Below are 15,551 nucleotides of genomic sequence, written 5' to 3' on the forward strand. Positions count from 1 at the left end.
AGGCAAGGAACTAATTTTTATTTATTTTTTAGAGACGGTCTCGTTGTTGCCCAGGCTGGAGTGCAGTGGCATGATCCTTGCTCACTATGGCCTCAAACTCCTGGCCTCAAGTGATCCTCCCGCTTCAGCCTCCTGAGTAGCTGGGGCTATGGGTGTGTACTACCACACCTGGCTAATTTTTTATAATTTCTTTTGTAGAGAAGGGGTCTCACCATCTTGTCAAGGCTGATCTCAAACTTCTGAGCTCAAGCAATCCTCCCGTCTAGGCCTCCTAAAGTGCTGGGATTATAGGCATGAAACACTGCACCTGGCCGGGTTCTTTAATTTAAATTAGGCATTTTTTAATTGAGGGGGAGTAAGCAGAGGGAAGTGTCCAGGACGTTATCAAAAGTATAGTTTTATTTTTATGTAAATAAAGCACAAATCGATGTTTTTTTTTTTTTGTATAGGATGTCTCAATCAAACTTCTGGTGACTTAAGCAAACCTGAAACAGGTTTTGGCAACTTGATCAAGGTCACCTTAGCTTCAACCATGCTAATAAAAAAAAAAAAAAAAAAATCAGTATGATCAAACTAAACAGACTGATTTCTCTATGTGTTTGCCTTTTTGCTGACAACCAGGTGAAAAGTTCCAGGACTCTGAAGGCAGGGCCACAATTACTCACTACCCAAACCTGAAATTCCAGTTCTTTCACATAGTTCTTCACTTCCCATCATTGGCCACTTGGGCTAACCTGGTATCAGAATACACTGATATCAGGGCAGCATTTATAGCACCCTGCAAAACAGCCAAACAGACTGAATACCTAGACCTGTCCATACCTGTGGTCTCAAGTTTAACTCTTTTTTTGAGCATGTTCTGAAAACAAAGAGAATTCAAAATCAAAAGAGAAATATCAGCCAGGTGCAGTGGCTCATGCCTATAATCCCAGGACTTTGGGAAGCCCAGGAAGGCAGATCATTTGAGGTCAGGAGTTCAAGACCAGCCTGGCCTACATGGTGAAACCTCGTCTCTACTAAAAATACAAAAATTATCCAGGCGTGGTTGAGGGGTGCCTGTAATCTCAGGTACTTGGAGGCTGAGGCACGAGAATCACCTGAACCCAGGAGGTGGAGATTGCAGTGAGCTGAGATCGCACCACTGCCCTCCAGCCTGGGCAATAGAGCAAGACTCAGTCTCAAAAAGAAATAAATAAACAAGAGAAATATCTAACAGTTATGAGATACTGTTTTAATTCTGTTCATTAAAAAGAAAACATAAACATGCTAAAACATCTTTATCAGCAAAACCTGTTCAGGTAGTTAAAAAAATTTATCTCTCCAACAAACAAGATTTAACTTGCAAGTAAACCGTTTCATTTCTGTGACCCTTTATTCTCCCAGTTAGTATTTCCATTTTCTTAGAAAAGACATGCCCTAGCGCAATGGTTCCCCCATCTGAGAATACAGCAGATTCCCATTAGTAACTGTTTCATGCTGGCACTGATTGGGGGTGAAAAGCCAGGGATATGTTGTTTCAAAGTTCCCCAGGAGATTTTGCTACATGACACGCCTCCCCCACCTCCAATTCCCACACAGCATAACTCTCTTCTGGTAGAAATTGTATTCTGTTATAAGAAGTTTCACTCTTAGAGGGAGGCACACCAACAACTGAAAGCAAGATTTAAAGGTCATCTAAATCACTTCATGCTCATTATTAGGTGAAATGCTCTTTCATATATTTATTTGATCAGCCCTTACTACCTCTATTCTAGCCCCATTCCAGTGGCTCTTCAGCCTGGAGTAGGAGTCATTTACCAAAAGTGAAAATAGGATCAACTTACTTCTCTGACAATTAATGGCTTCCATCACCTACAGGCAAAACTCCAAATGTATTAACAAGGCTAAAATAGCTCCTCATGATATGGAAGGTGTGAGGAAATGGTAGTCAGATTTGTAAGACAGGATGTCTGAATACCTGGACTGGAGAAGTGAACGGAAATATTCTATGGATTGAGCTTAAAAGTACACCTATAACCTATAGTAATCAAGACAGTGAGGTACTGGTGAAAAAACAAAATAGATCGATGGAACAGAATAGAGAACACGGTTAACGGCACCACATAAATATAGTCAACCATCTTTGTCAAAGGACAAAGGCAATGCAATAAAGAAAAGAGTTTTTTCAACCAACAGTGGTAGAAAAACCACATATAAAAAAAAAAAGAATCTAGACACAGACCTTATACCCTTCCCAAATATTAACTCAAAATGGATCGCAAACCTAAATGGAAAATGGGAAACAATAAAACTCCTAGAACATAGCATAGGAGAAAAATCCAGATGAATGTGGGTTTGGTGATGACTTTTTATAGATACCAAATGCAGGATTTATCAAAGAAAGAATTGATAAGCTGGACTTCATTAAAATTAAAAATTTTTGCTCTGTGAAAGACAATGTCAAGAGAATGAAAAGATAAACCACAGATTAAAGGACTGTTATCTAAAATATGCATGGATCTCTCAAAACTCAGAGAAAATAGCATGATTTTAAAATGGGCCAAAGACCTTAACAGACACCTCAGCAAAGAAGATACACAGATTAGCATATGAAAAGAATCCCCAAGCCATATGTCACTGGGGAAATGCAAACTAAAATGACAATGAGGTGCCACTACAAACCTATTAGAATGGCCAAAATCCAGAACACTGACAACACCAAAAGCTAGCAAGGATGTGGAACAATAGGAATTCTCATTCACTGCTGGTAGGAATGCAAAATGGTACACTTTGGAAGACAGTTTGGCAGTTTCTTACAAAACTAAACATACTCTTACACCATAGAGCTGTGCTCCTTGGTACTTACCCAAAGGAAGTAAAAACTTATGTCCACACAAAACCTGCACATGGATGTTTATAGCAGTTTTATTCACAATTGCCAAAACTTGTAAGCAACCAAGATGTCCTTCAGTAGGTGAACTAATAAACTGTAGTGCATCCACATAATGAAATATTATTCAGCACTAAAGAGAAATAAGCTATCAAGCCACAAAAAGACATGTGGAAACTTAAATGCTTATTACTAAGTGACATTTGCCCAAACCCATAAAATGTACACCATCATAAGTGAACCCTAATGTAAACTATGAACTTCAAGTGACAAAGTGTCACTGTAGGTTCATCAACTGTAACAAGTGCACCGCTCCGGTGCAGGTGCTGATTAGTGAGAGGCTGATAATGGGGAGGCTATGCATGTGCAGGGGCAGGAGGTATATGGGAAATCTGTACTTTCCTCTCAATTTTAGTGTGAATCTAAAACGGCTCAAAAAAATAGTCTTTTTTTTTTAAAGTATAGCTCCAACACAACCTTAATACTCTTCACTAAATCATCTCAAAAACAACATTCCAGCATTTCTGCATTTTATAGTTCCCCAACTTCCCCATCCCACTATTAAAGCAGCCGAAGTCAGCCCTGCCTTAATCCCACCAAGAACCCAATATATACTACCTCTTTCCAGGCTTTCTGTCTGCCACCGAATCCAGACCTTTCCAAGTACTCTCTGACAATCACAACCTTTTGTTCCTGTGACATTTTAGGATCCTCTTTCAAGTCACAGTGCAACCAGGTTTAAGGACATGATCTCCAGGGAAATAAACATTTCCATCTTTTCCCAAGTTACCAACACATTTGAAAGACTTTAAGATTCCCTGTGCACAAAACTTCCCGCTCCCGGTGTGTGTGAAAAAAACCCTGAATTATCTGTTTTCACAGTCTGCCTCTTTCTTCTTCATTTATTATTTTAATCTTTTTTTTTTTCTTTTGAGACGGAGTCTCACTCTGTTGCCCAGGCTGGAGTGCAGTGGCGCGATCTTGGCTCACTGCAACCTCCGCCTCCCAGGTTCAAGCGATTCTTCTGCCTCTGCCTCCCGAGTAGCTGGGACTACAGGCACCCACCACCACGCCAGGCTAATTTTTGTATTTTTAGTAGAGACAGGGTTTCACAATATTGGCCAGGCTGGTCTCAAACTCCTGACCTTGTGATCCACCCACCTCGGCCTCCCAAAGTGCTAGAATTACAGGTGTGAGCCACTGCGCCCGGCCATCTTTTTTCTTTTCTTTTTTTTAAGAGATGGAGTCTTGATATGTTACCCAGGCTGGTCTCAAACTCCCAGGCTCAAGCGTTCCTCCCGCCTTGGCCTCCCAAAGTGCTGGGATTACAGGTGTGAGCCACCACGCTCAATATCCTTTTTTCTTCTTTAAATTACACAGAACGATTTTAAGTCAGCTTGGATATCATCAAAGAGTTCTGATGTTTCATGTCAGGATCTTTAAAATGAGATTCTTCCTACAATCATCTTTGTAACTGTCTGGCAATCACCTAAGCTTCTAAACTCAAATGAACCCAAAAAACAAGAAGCAGGCCAGGCACAGTGGCTCATGCACATAATCCCAGGACTTTGGGAGGCCGAGGTGGTCAGATCACTTGAAGCCAGGAGTTTGAAATCAGCCTGGGCAAAAAGGTGAAACCTCATCTCTACAAAAATAAAAAAATTAGCTGGGTGTGGTGGTGTGAGCCTGCAGTCCCAGCTTACTAGGGAGGTTCAGGCGGGAGGATCACTTCAGCCCAGGAGGTGGAGGTTGCAGTGAGCTGAGACAGCATCACTGTACTCCAGCCTGGAAGAGAGAGAGACCTTGTCTCAAAAAAACAAAACAAAAGAAGCAGAAAAACCACAAGATGAGAAATGAAAATATGGAAGGCTATGGGCTTAGTACTGTAAGATATATACAGTCATTTGCCACATAACATTCTGGTGAACAATGGAGCAGATATACAACAGTAGTCCCTGTGTTTTTACTGCACCTTTTCTATGTTTGTTTAAATACACAAATACTTGCCATTGTGTTAAAATTACCTATACTACTCAGTATAGTAACATGCTGTACAGGTTTGTGGCCTAGGAGCAACAGGCTATACCATATAGCCTAGGTGTGTAGTAGGCTATACCATCTAGGTTTGTGTAGGTACATTCTGTGATTTTTTGCAAAAGGATGAAATCACCTAATGATCCATTTCTCAGAATGTATCCCAGTCATTAACTGATGCATGCCTTTATTTGGTATTTATAAATTATACATTAACTTTGTATTTTACTATTGTACAAACCTTAGATAGAAGCAAACTTTAAATACCATTAATAAGTAAAACATATACAGAATAAAGATTTAGACCTTCATCTTTCAAAATATAATTTCTCAATCAATTTTTAAATCAGTTGAATCCATTTCAGTTACTGTTAACTAAAGTGCATCAAATATCCCGGCATTAGGTTTTCTCTAATAGGAAACTGTTTTATGGAGGCCAAGGCAGGCAGATCACTTGAGGCCAGGAGTTCAAGACCAGCCTGGCCAACATGGTGAAATCCCATCTCTACTAAAAAATACAAAAATTAGCCAGGCATGGTGATGCACACATGTAGTCCCAGGTACTCGGAAAGCTGAGGCACTTCAGCCCAGGCGACAGAGCAAGACTCCGTCTCAAAAACAAACAAAAAAGGGAATAGTTTAGTTATGCTTATTTGATGCATCCAGAACTAATCAAAAGATCCCAAGTATCTAATTTTAGAGGCACCTGTGCTATTATTGATGGAGTTCGTGGTAAAATGTTGTTAAGTATTTATTGAATTTCCCTTAGGCTCAGCACTGTGTAAAATATAAAGATAATGCATGGCCCTTCTTCCCATGAAACTTGTTTTTTGCAACAAGACCGAGAGAAGCAACTAAATGCATAAATGCAGTATTTTACAAGAGGAGATGGTCAAACAGGTAAAGAAAACACTTCACAGATAATGTGGAACTAAACGGAATCTCAGAAGGAAGGTAGGAGTTGGAGAGACTAAAGGGGAAAGGAAAAGATAGTAAAATATATTGTGTGTGTGCGTGCATGCGTACGTGAATGCCGACACAAAAGAATGCAGAGACTCAAAAATGACCAAAGTTTAGAGATAGTTAACAGCCTGATAAGAGCTAAGAGTTCACAATGGGAAATAGAAAGTCAGGCAGTAGAATTTAGGCACGATTTGAGAAGAAGTAAAAAAGTTGCTGGAGGTTATCAAACTGGGTTGCAACAATAGAGGGTGGTCAATGACTACAAAGCCCAATGCAAGTCATGTAAGTGGGATGTGGCAACCACCATCCAAAAACGATGAGGACAGTTTAAACAGACATTCCACAGCTTGACTGCTACATTGAAAACTTCCCATCACCAATGTGTATACTGCCCTCCTTAAATTCTTCATTAATTACTTAAAATAGAGATTCTCAACAGTGCTTTTTATTCTGCTCAGGGTGTGGTAAAACTCTTTAAATCACTTAATTTACTCCATGTTTTTGTTCTTCACCTAAGATTTGGAAGAGGGGAGAAATGGGAAAATAAGATTTTCAAAAACGTATGACTAATTACCACATAATCCTTCTTATTATTCAACTGAACATCAAAACTACCCATCATTCACTTGAACACCAGTGTAACTTTGAAATATATGAATTGTTGCATCTTTGGATGACTATATCTTGTCAGTATTAAATATTTTGAATAGATGATGCTGACTTAGTTACCCAATGAAGAAACACGTGATATAAATAACAGATCCACCTTTCTTCGTCAGTGAAATACAGGCTATCACCAGCATTCACAAAATCTTCATTTTCTTACAAGGTGACATTCAGAAGATGCTTTTGTAAAAATAATTAATTGACAAATGAGGCTGCATTGAACCTGGCTTTTTTTTTTTTTTTTTTTTAAGACAGAGTCTCACTCTGTTTGCCAGGCTAAAGCACAGTGTCATTATCTCCAGCAATTCTCCTGCTGCCTAAGCCTCTGGAGTAGCTGGAACTACAGGCACGCCACCACACCTGGCTGATTTTTGTATTTTTAACAGAGACAGGGTTTCGCCACATTGGCCAGGCTGGTCTTGAACTCCTGACCTTAAATGATCTGCTTGCCTCGTCCTCCCAAAGTGCTGGGATTACAGGCGTGAGCCACCATGCTGGGCCGAACCTGGGTCTTTATCAGAGGTGTTTTCTGCTTTACCGCTTTGTTGTACTCTTGGAAAGTTCAAGAATTCAAAGTTGTCTCAGTAGATGTAATGGGCACTTACTGGATTTAAAAAAATACTTTGCTATAAAGACACATCCAGGAATTGTACAATATCACAATAAGGTTTATTTATATTATTATTTGCTAGCAATACCTAATGTCTAATAAGTTCTTTATGGTTTACAAAGTAAAACATATACAGTATACTGCTTTTTATTTAATCCTTAAACATCTCTAATAACTACTGATATCTCTGCATAGATACAAAAATCTGACACATCCTCAAGGAGATTAGGAAAGAGATGATAAAAATAAATCATAAAATAATTAGATACAACTCAAAGAAATCTACAGATTCAATGCAATCTGTATCAACATACCAATTACATTCTTCACAGAATTAGGAAAAACACTTTTTTTTTCTTTTTCTGACACAGAGTCTCACTCTGTCACCTAGGCTGGAGTGCAATGGTGTAGTCTCGGCTCACTGCAACCTCACCTCCCAGGTTCAAGCGATTCTCCTGCCTCAGCCTCCCAAGTAGCTGGGATTACAGGTGCCCACCACCACGCCTGGCTAATTCTTGTATTTTTAGTAGAGATGGGGTTTCACCATGTTGGCCAGGCTGGTCTTCAACTCATACCTCATGATCCACCCGCCTCGGCCTCCCGAAGTGCTGGGATTACAGGCGTGAGCCACTGTGCCTGGCCGACATTTTTTTTTAATTATTATTTATATGGAGGCTGGGCATGGTGGCTCATGCCTATAATCCCAGCACCTTGAGATGCCAAGACGGGAAGATCACTTGAGCCCAGGAGTTTGAGACCAACCCAGGCAACATAGCAAGACCCCGTCTATCTTTTTTTTAAAAAGAGAACCACATCCATCTTTAGTGGAACCACAACAGATCTCAAATAGCAAATAACAAAGCTGGAAGTACCACACTACAAGTCTTCAAAATAGAATATAAAGCTATAATAGCCAAAATAGCGTGGTTGGCATAAGAATAGACATACAATGTGCAAGACCCTGTTCTAAGTGCTGGGAATACAGCAGTGAACAAACCGACCAAAATTTGTGCCCTTATAGGGCTTAGAATCTAGTGATCTTAATCACAACATTCTGTTCCCTCTCAAAATATCCTGCTTTAAAAATGTAAAGCCAGATGCAGTGGCACGCTCCCATAGCAGGGGGCTGAAGCAGGAAGATCACTCCAACCCAACAGTTCAAGGTTGCCGTGCACTGTGATCACACCTATAGACAGCCACTTACTCCAGGCAGGGAAAAACAGCAAGACCTTGTTTCAAAGAGAAAAAAAGGGGGGGACTGTCAGGCAATACAGGCTGTTATCTTAAAACCCATGAAAGAAACTTCTGTCTCTCTCGTTCAATATCTAACTCCTAGTTACAATCCAACCCCTGACAACTGGACACAGAAAATGGGATGTCTCCTACACTAAGTGGGGGAATAAGAGTTGTGGGGAGAAGTTTTTTTACCTTTCAGAGATGATCTGCGAGTATATAAGGTGAGGGGAAGGGAAAATCTGGGGGGAAAATAGGTACGGATAAATCCAAAAGGAGACTGTTCCAGGTAAAGCTGATTTACTTAGGGGCAATCTCAAAGCCTTCATTTTGATTTAATTTGACTTTGAGCCAACTGAAATGTGACACTGTGTACTGGGATTTTTAAAAACATCCCCTTTATAAATAGAAATACCTTGGAGAAGAAGAAATAATTCTTTCTATATTGTCTTTTCCTATATATTAATAGTAGATGGCCTGCAGAAATCTTATCAGGGCGAGGTGCAGTGGCTCATGCCTGTAATCCCAGCACTTTGGGAGGCCAAGGTGGGTGGATCATTTGAGGCCAAGAATTCGAGACCAGCCTGAGCAACATGGCGAGAACCCATCTCAACACAAATTAAAAATTAGATGGGCATGGTGGCATGAGCTGGTGGTCCCAGCTACTTCAGAGGCTGAGGTGAGAGCCATGATGCTGCCACTGCACTCCACAGAGCAAGACCTTATCTTAAAAAAAAAAAAAAGGCAAGTCCCATCTCAAAAAAATCAATCAATCAATCAATCAATCAGTGTCGTCTATATTCTTTTGGACAAGCACTCTTTAGGGACCTATCTGCCAGACACTTGTAGGTAAGGGAGAAGGGTAGGAAAGCAACAAGTAGCTAAGAAGACTTTCCCTACAGGCGATTACAATCTATCAAGTAAGGCAAATGCAAATCATAGTAATATGTATGCTATAGCAGAAGTGGGCAAAGTTCATTCTCCCATGTAATTCAGTAATTATTTACTATGTCCTATCTCTTAAGATTATAAGCTGCTTGAAAACAAAAGACATATAATAAATTTTTCTATATGTTATTAATAAACACAGTTTAAAAGAATATTAAGTGTATGTTAAAAAGTCAAACTAGGTCAAGATCAAAGGACATTTTATTTTCTTAATATTTACTTATTAAAATTCTTCATTAAGACAGTAAAAGATTAGTGTTTTCATATGTTTGTTTTAGCATTCTATAGAATTTCACATGATGCATGTATTTGCTTCCCAGAACCAACTGGTGGTAAGCTAAGCTTCACTGACTATTGTCAAAGTAACATACATACATGTATTTTTCTGATCCAAACTCAGAAATACATCAACACCTCCCAACAAAGAGCACAAAAAAGGGAGGTCTGGCATGTAAAAGGACACTCAAAAACCCTATAAACTATTTTCCACATGTCTACCTAAGTTTTAATAAATAAAATAACTATTTGATTCTTCTAAAACTCCTTAAAAATTAAACTCATATAGCTTCATAATTTTTCCTTCAATCTTAAAAATTAAATCCTTAAATTTGACTTTGATCATTTACATTTATTGTTTAAAAAGACATAGTAACTTCTATCAATTTTTGGCTGGAAAAACTGTTAATATATAAACTTTATAAGACATTCCTAGAATGGCCAGATCTAAGCTAAAGTCCTATTTGTGAAAATTATTGCTCTGTTGACAAGATGACTGCAATTTATAACCCTCCAATCACTGAGGCACAAAAAACTTGGTGACAACAGAAAACAATACAGGGAGAAGCAAAAAGTAATAAAGAGGATTATTATTTCCATTTATTCAGTGGACTACAATGAAGGGCTAGACATTTTTTCCAGATTAAAGCCAAAAGTAAGAGATTTTTGATGCTTAAGCAAGCTAAAATAATTAAGCTCTTCAGCTACATTTTTTAATGGACCAATATGTTATCTCCACTTTTAACTAGGATGAAAACACTAATAATTTCACTAAGATATCTCATTTCCATAAACAGCAAAAACGAACCGGGGGTGGGTGGAGCTGAAGTAGGAAATAACTTTTACAATAAAATTATTTCTTAGAAATAAACCATAAAGGCAACTTGTAGAAAAGATTCACATTATAGTTCTTTAACCAGTTTATGATTCTAGAAAAAAGAAAATAAATATCAGGCATGTATTTATTCCCCCAACAAGTATTCATGAAATCTACTATATGCTATTTACTGGGTATACAAAAATAACGATAAATAAGATATGATCCTTCTCCCAAAGTGGTTCAACATCTAAAAAGAAAAAATGTAAACAGATAATTACAAAACAATGTAAATAAACAAGTCAACCAAAAGATGACAGAATAGAGAGGGGTAAATACCTGTGAGAACCTGAAAAAAACTTCATAAGGAAGTAACATGTTACTTATTTCTAAAGAAATAGCCCACATCTAATTTTTTCCAAAGACAGAGAACATGAGAGGAAAGGGGGTGGGGGATATTCTAGGAAGAATAAGCAAAGGTGACCCTAAAAGTTAAAATCACTGAGAGAAATAGGTAGAATAGGAATTTAATAAAAACAAACCTTTTCCCTAACATTAGGGATACAGGATCTACCATCAGAACACCTGCATTCAAGTTGTAGTTGAACATCATTTACTAACTGTATTTTCTTAGATAAGTCAACCTCTCTAACTTTCCATTTCATCTTTCATCTTGAAGTTGTACCAAGTAAGAATTTACTCTGTAAACTACAAAATGCTTTGAAAGTTTTACAGAATCCTGATATACTAATACATAAAAGTTAATAATTAGATACTAAAATTTCAAGATCAAAATATTAACCTAATATTTCATAGTGAATTTATATCAAATATACGAATTCAAGTGCCAATTTTTTATGGCCTAAAAAATGTCACAAAAGTAAATACCTTTTAAATATGTATAAGATATATGTTCCTATTAGGTGCTATAGCAAACATCTAATTGCCACCACATGATGCATACAATCCATATAATACCAAACAAGCCAACAAAGTCCCTCGCATCAACAAGCGACAAAAGTTTAATAAAACTAGCTTTATGCATAACTGGTCTCCCCAGTGGCAAATTAAAGCAGCAATTGTACATCTGTGTCTCTGTTCCTCTCATCGTGGTTTAACTGACAGGAAGCACAGAGTAAGATATGGCACACAAATGTCAAGTATTTCCTGCCTTCTCTGTTACATCTTTATGTCTTGTTTTATAAATAGTCCGATAGTTTGTGTGAAAATATATGAAAGTACAGTAGCACAAACATATAAATGGTGAAGAGTGTTTAAGCAAACAGAGCCAATAAAAAAGTATTTTGGTCTTGGGATCTAAGATTCAATATGCACGCAAAGACTCATTTATAGTCTTTTGAAGAAGTATTCTTAGGAGCAAACACCACACAAATTAAGATTTGAAAACCACAATGACTGAGTAAAAAACCAAGTGTCTAAACAACAGAACAGGCCCTCAAACTATTTTACCCAACTGTTTACATAAGTAACACTTGACCACCTTGATCTATGACTCCCCCCAACCTCTGCTATACAAAAAAAAAAAAAAAAAAAAAAAAAAACCTTTAAGCAACTGACTATCAACAAAGCAGGACTGATAACTTGCATCTTTGATCTTTGGTCATTTTTACCATGGCTTCTTATCAGAACTCTCTTGTACTACAATTTATATCCCCCAATCAAACTATCTCTACTCCCTTCTCACTTCCTGTATATCCCAAACTTTGCTCATGTTATTTACTCATATATATTCAACTATATGCAACCAGATAGAACTCTGTTCTCCACAGGTGAATCCTGCCTGCTTCAAGTGATGTTAACCAAACTTCCAGTTAATTATAACTAAGAGGTGCTCACTTTTCATCATGCCAAGCTGCCTCCCAAACTAATAATCCTTAAGAATGAATTCATTACTCATATGATTCATATTCTGTATCATAAACTTGGGCAAAATGCAGCTAGCTTATCCATTCACATTGGTCAGTATTTACCTATGCTATAATAAGCATAAGTTGCCACAATTACAATTCCCCCAGGGTTTAGTGCTAGTCCATTCTAGGTCAGTGTCCAAAACCACTCTTCGTATTTTACTGCACAGAAGTCCATCTTCAGCTTCCTGTGACCTCTCTTTCCTAAACAGAACTTAACATATACCTAATAATCAGCTGTAAGCATGGTAGTAGGCTCCTGAAGTAACATTTCTTAAATGAGTGGCTTTGAAAAACGATTTCATTTTTACCCAGTATTTTTCAACCAGAAGGATCTTGCTCATTCTTTATAGGAGTCTGAGAATTATTAGTGCCTTCCTAGCATATCTTTAGTATATCTCTGCTCTCACTTGTAAATGTATTAGCTAAATTGTCCCCAATATCTAGGGAATAAGGAGTAAGTGTTCCCCGAACCATGAAGGAAGAAGAACATCACCCATTTCCTTACACATTAGCTTCCCTCCCCTATCCTCTGGCTCTGATGCTTAGTGAAATAACCCTAACTTGGGGGCGGGACGGGGATTGAGTGGGGGAGTCTCAGAGCAGCTGCAGAGAACCTAGTGTCCACCACCTACCCAACAATCAAACACGGTTGACGATGTGTAACTGTTCTGTTCTACCAAGGGCAGATAAGTATTACATCTTCCTTTCAGTTTATTCTTAAGACTAACAGGTTGTAAATTATCCTATAACAATATGCAAGTTTTTCTCTGATCTACAGATCAAAGGATCAGGCACGATGTCTAGTTTGCAACGTTCATACCATGAAAACATTTTGGATAAAATAATTTACTCAATATACTTTATGTCTAAATACAAACTTTTTAGGTTGCCCTTCAAACTAAAACACATGTAACATTAATTCGAATTAACTATTCAAACTTAAGTCTAAAATCTTAATGTTATTTTTCCTTATAATTTAGTATATATGTACATTTTGTATAGTATATTTTAAAACTTTATGTACATAGCATGCTGTATATATTCTTCCAGCATACTTTACCAAGTTTATCTAAGACATAAAATTTTGAATAAACACAATGGCTATTTGGAAAGGAATTTTAAACATCAAACCCTCCTTAGAACTTGGTGCTTAGGAAAATATTAAACCTTACTCAAGACAAGTCATGATTATTATTAGGCTTCCATTATAACAAAGAGAAATATCTCAGATGCACAAAGCAGCCTATCTTCAATGATGCCGCTCACAAAAAGTGTTCCTCCCTGCTGCAGAGTACAGATAATACACCTCAGGAACGCCCTGTGTGGAGGTCTTAGCAGGAAGCCCAAGGGGCTCAACTCAACTGTATCCTTTAACCTGCTTATAACTCATTTCTTTAATTCAGTCTGAAGTTAAATAATATGCAGCAACTGAAAGCTCTTTCAATTAAGAAGAACACAACGGGAAAATGTAAATCAGAAAATGCCTAAAGATAAATTGAGTCTACTGGAGGAACTTCTTTTGAAGGCACATTCCACATATTATTATTAAGTATCTAAAAATGATTGATACCACTGCCAATTCCTTTCACTGTAAAAATAAAGTTGCTGTACAAACATCCCTTAGCCTACTGGAGAAGCCAGTAACTGCCGCCTTCTCTGCCTTTCAACTTCCCTTTTCTTAATAACAAATGGAAGCACTGAGGCTCAGAACCAACGACTTCACTTTCTTTGACGAATGTTGATTTCCTCATTAGAGAGGTGCCAAAAACAGAAAAATACTGTGTTATAAGCTTATATTTAACATAAACTTTAATAAAATTATATTTCTTCCATATAACATTTATTTAATCAACCCCTAATTTTTAGACATTTGTATTATTTCTAATGTTGCACTATTCACAGTGATTCACAAAATGTAATCCTCAGACCCACAAAGGATCCAGAGACCCTTTCAGGGGGCTCCTGAGATCACAACTCTTCATAATAATGGCGGTATTATTTGGCTTTTCCACTGTGTTGATACTTGCCCTGATGATGCAAAAGCAAAGCAGGATGAAACTGCGAGTGCCTCCGCCCTGACCAAGGCTGCACCCTCAAGCCACGAGTCTACTCCTTACCACTGGGCACTCACATTTTAAAAAGGCAACTTCACTTAAGAATGTCTTTGAAGAAGAGTAAAAACTATTTTCTTGAATCTCAACCATTAAATACATATGTTTTTAATATTCTGAGTGATAAAATGGGAGGTACAAATAAAGCACTACTTCTGGCATAAACAGAAATAGCATTGTTGTCTTGAGAAAAACCATTTATGCTATTATTCTTCAATCTGTGAGCCAAACTAGCTGCTGCTTTCATGAAATGTAATTTTTACTTAAAAGAACTAATTATTATTCAGAATTGGATATCTGGCAGAAGTTTTTCCTAAAATGAATAAAGCATGTCCATCACTTCAAGGAAAACAACAGCAATTGTCACCAATTATAAAATGCAAGCTTTCAACTGAAAATCAGAATTTTGGAAAACTTGTATGTATCTACCACTTCGACTCTGTTGGCTTCTCAATACACTTAAAAAGCTTTTCTGATGAGACTGGTGTGAATTTGATATTATGTCAACATTTGCAATACCCAAATGACTCACGCATGATGTTACAAAATCTTGCTTAGGTTAAAAAAAAATCAATCCATTCAAAGTACAAGACAGACCGATGGATTTTAATGTTACAGGGGACAAAAAGTTCATTCACAGGTTTTCAGAATCTCATTGTTCTAACCTTTAAAAAACTAGCATTTGTTGATGAGCTTTGGTGTAGTATCAAAGAATATCCACAATTATCTGAAGTGGTCATTAAAATACATCTACTTTTTGTGACTAGACATCTGTGTGAGGCTGAATTTTCTTCATATTCTTCAACAAAAGCAACATATTCCAACAGATTTCATGCAAAAGCAGGTATGAGAATATAGCTGTCTTCTGTGAAGTCAAAGATAAAAGATTTACACACTTCTTGGTACAGCTTTTGTTTTGGAAAACATATTTGTCTTTTTTTTTGCAGTGTGTTTTACAGTTCCAGAGGCTGAGGCAGGAGAATGGCGTGAACCCAGGAGGCAGAGCTTGCAGTGAGCCGATTCAAATATCCTTACAACTAAATCTTTGGTCCCATCCTTAAATTTTCTTTAGGATACCTACCAAGAATTGAAT

General features: G+C 37.6%; 1 protein-coding gene across 3 annotated transcripts in view; it reads right to left on the reverse strand.

Annotated features, from left to right (window-relative positions):
• ELF1 (E74 like ETS transcription factor 1) overlaps positions 1-15,551 on the reverse strand; it is a 125,596-nt gene that overhangs the window by 57,376 nt on the left and 52,669 nt on the right. The window lies entirely within an intron of this gene.

This window comes from Hylobates moloch, unplaced genomic scaffold, assembly GCF_009828535.3.
Source record: "Hylobates moloch isolate HMO894 unplaced genomic scaffold, HMol_V3 SCAFFOLD_4, whole genome shotgun sequence".
NCBI classification, from domain to species: Eukaryota; Metazoa; Chordata; class Mammalia; order Primates; family Hylobatidae; genus Hylobates; species Hylobates moloch.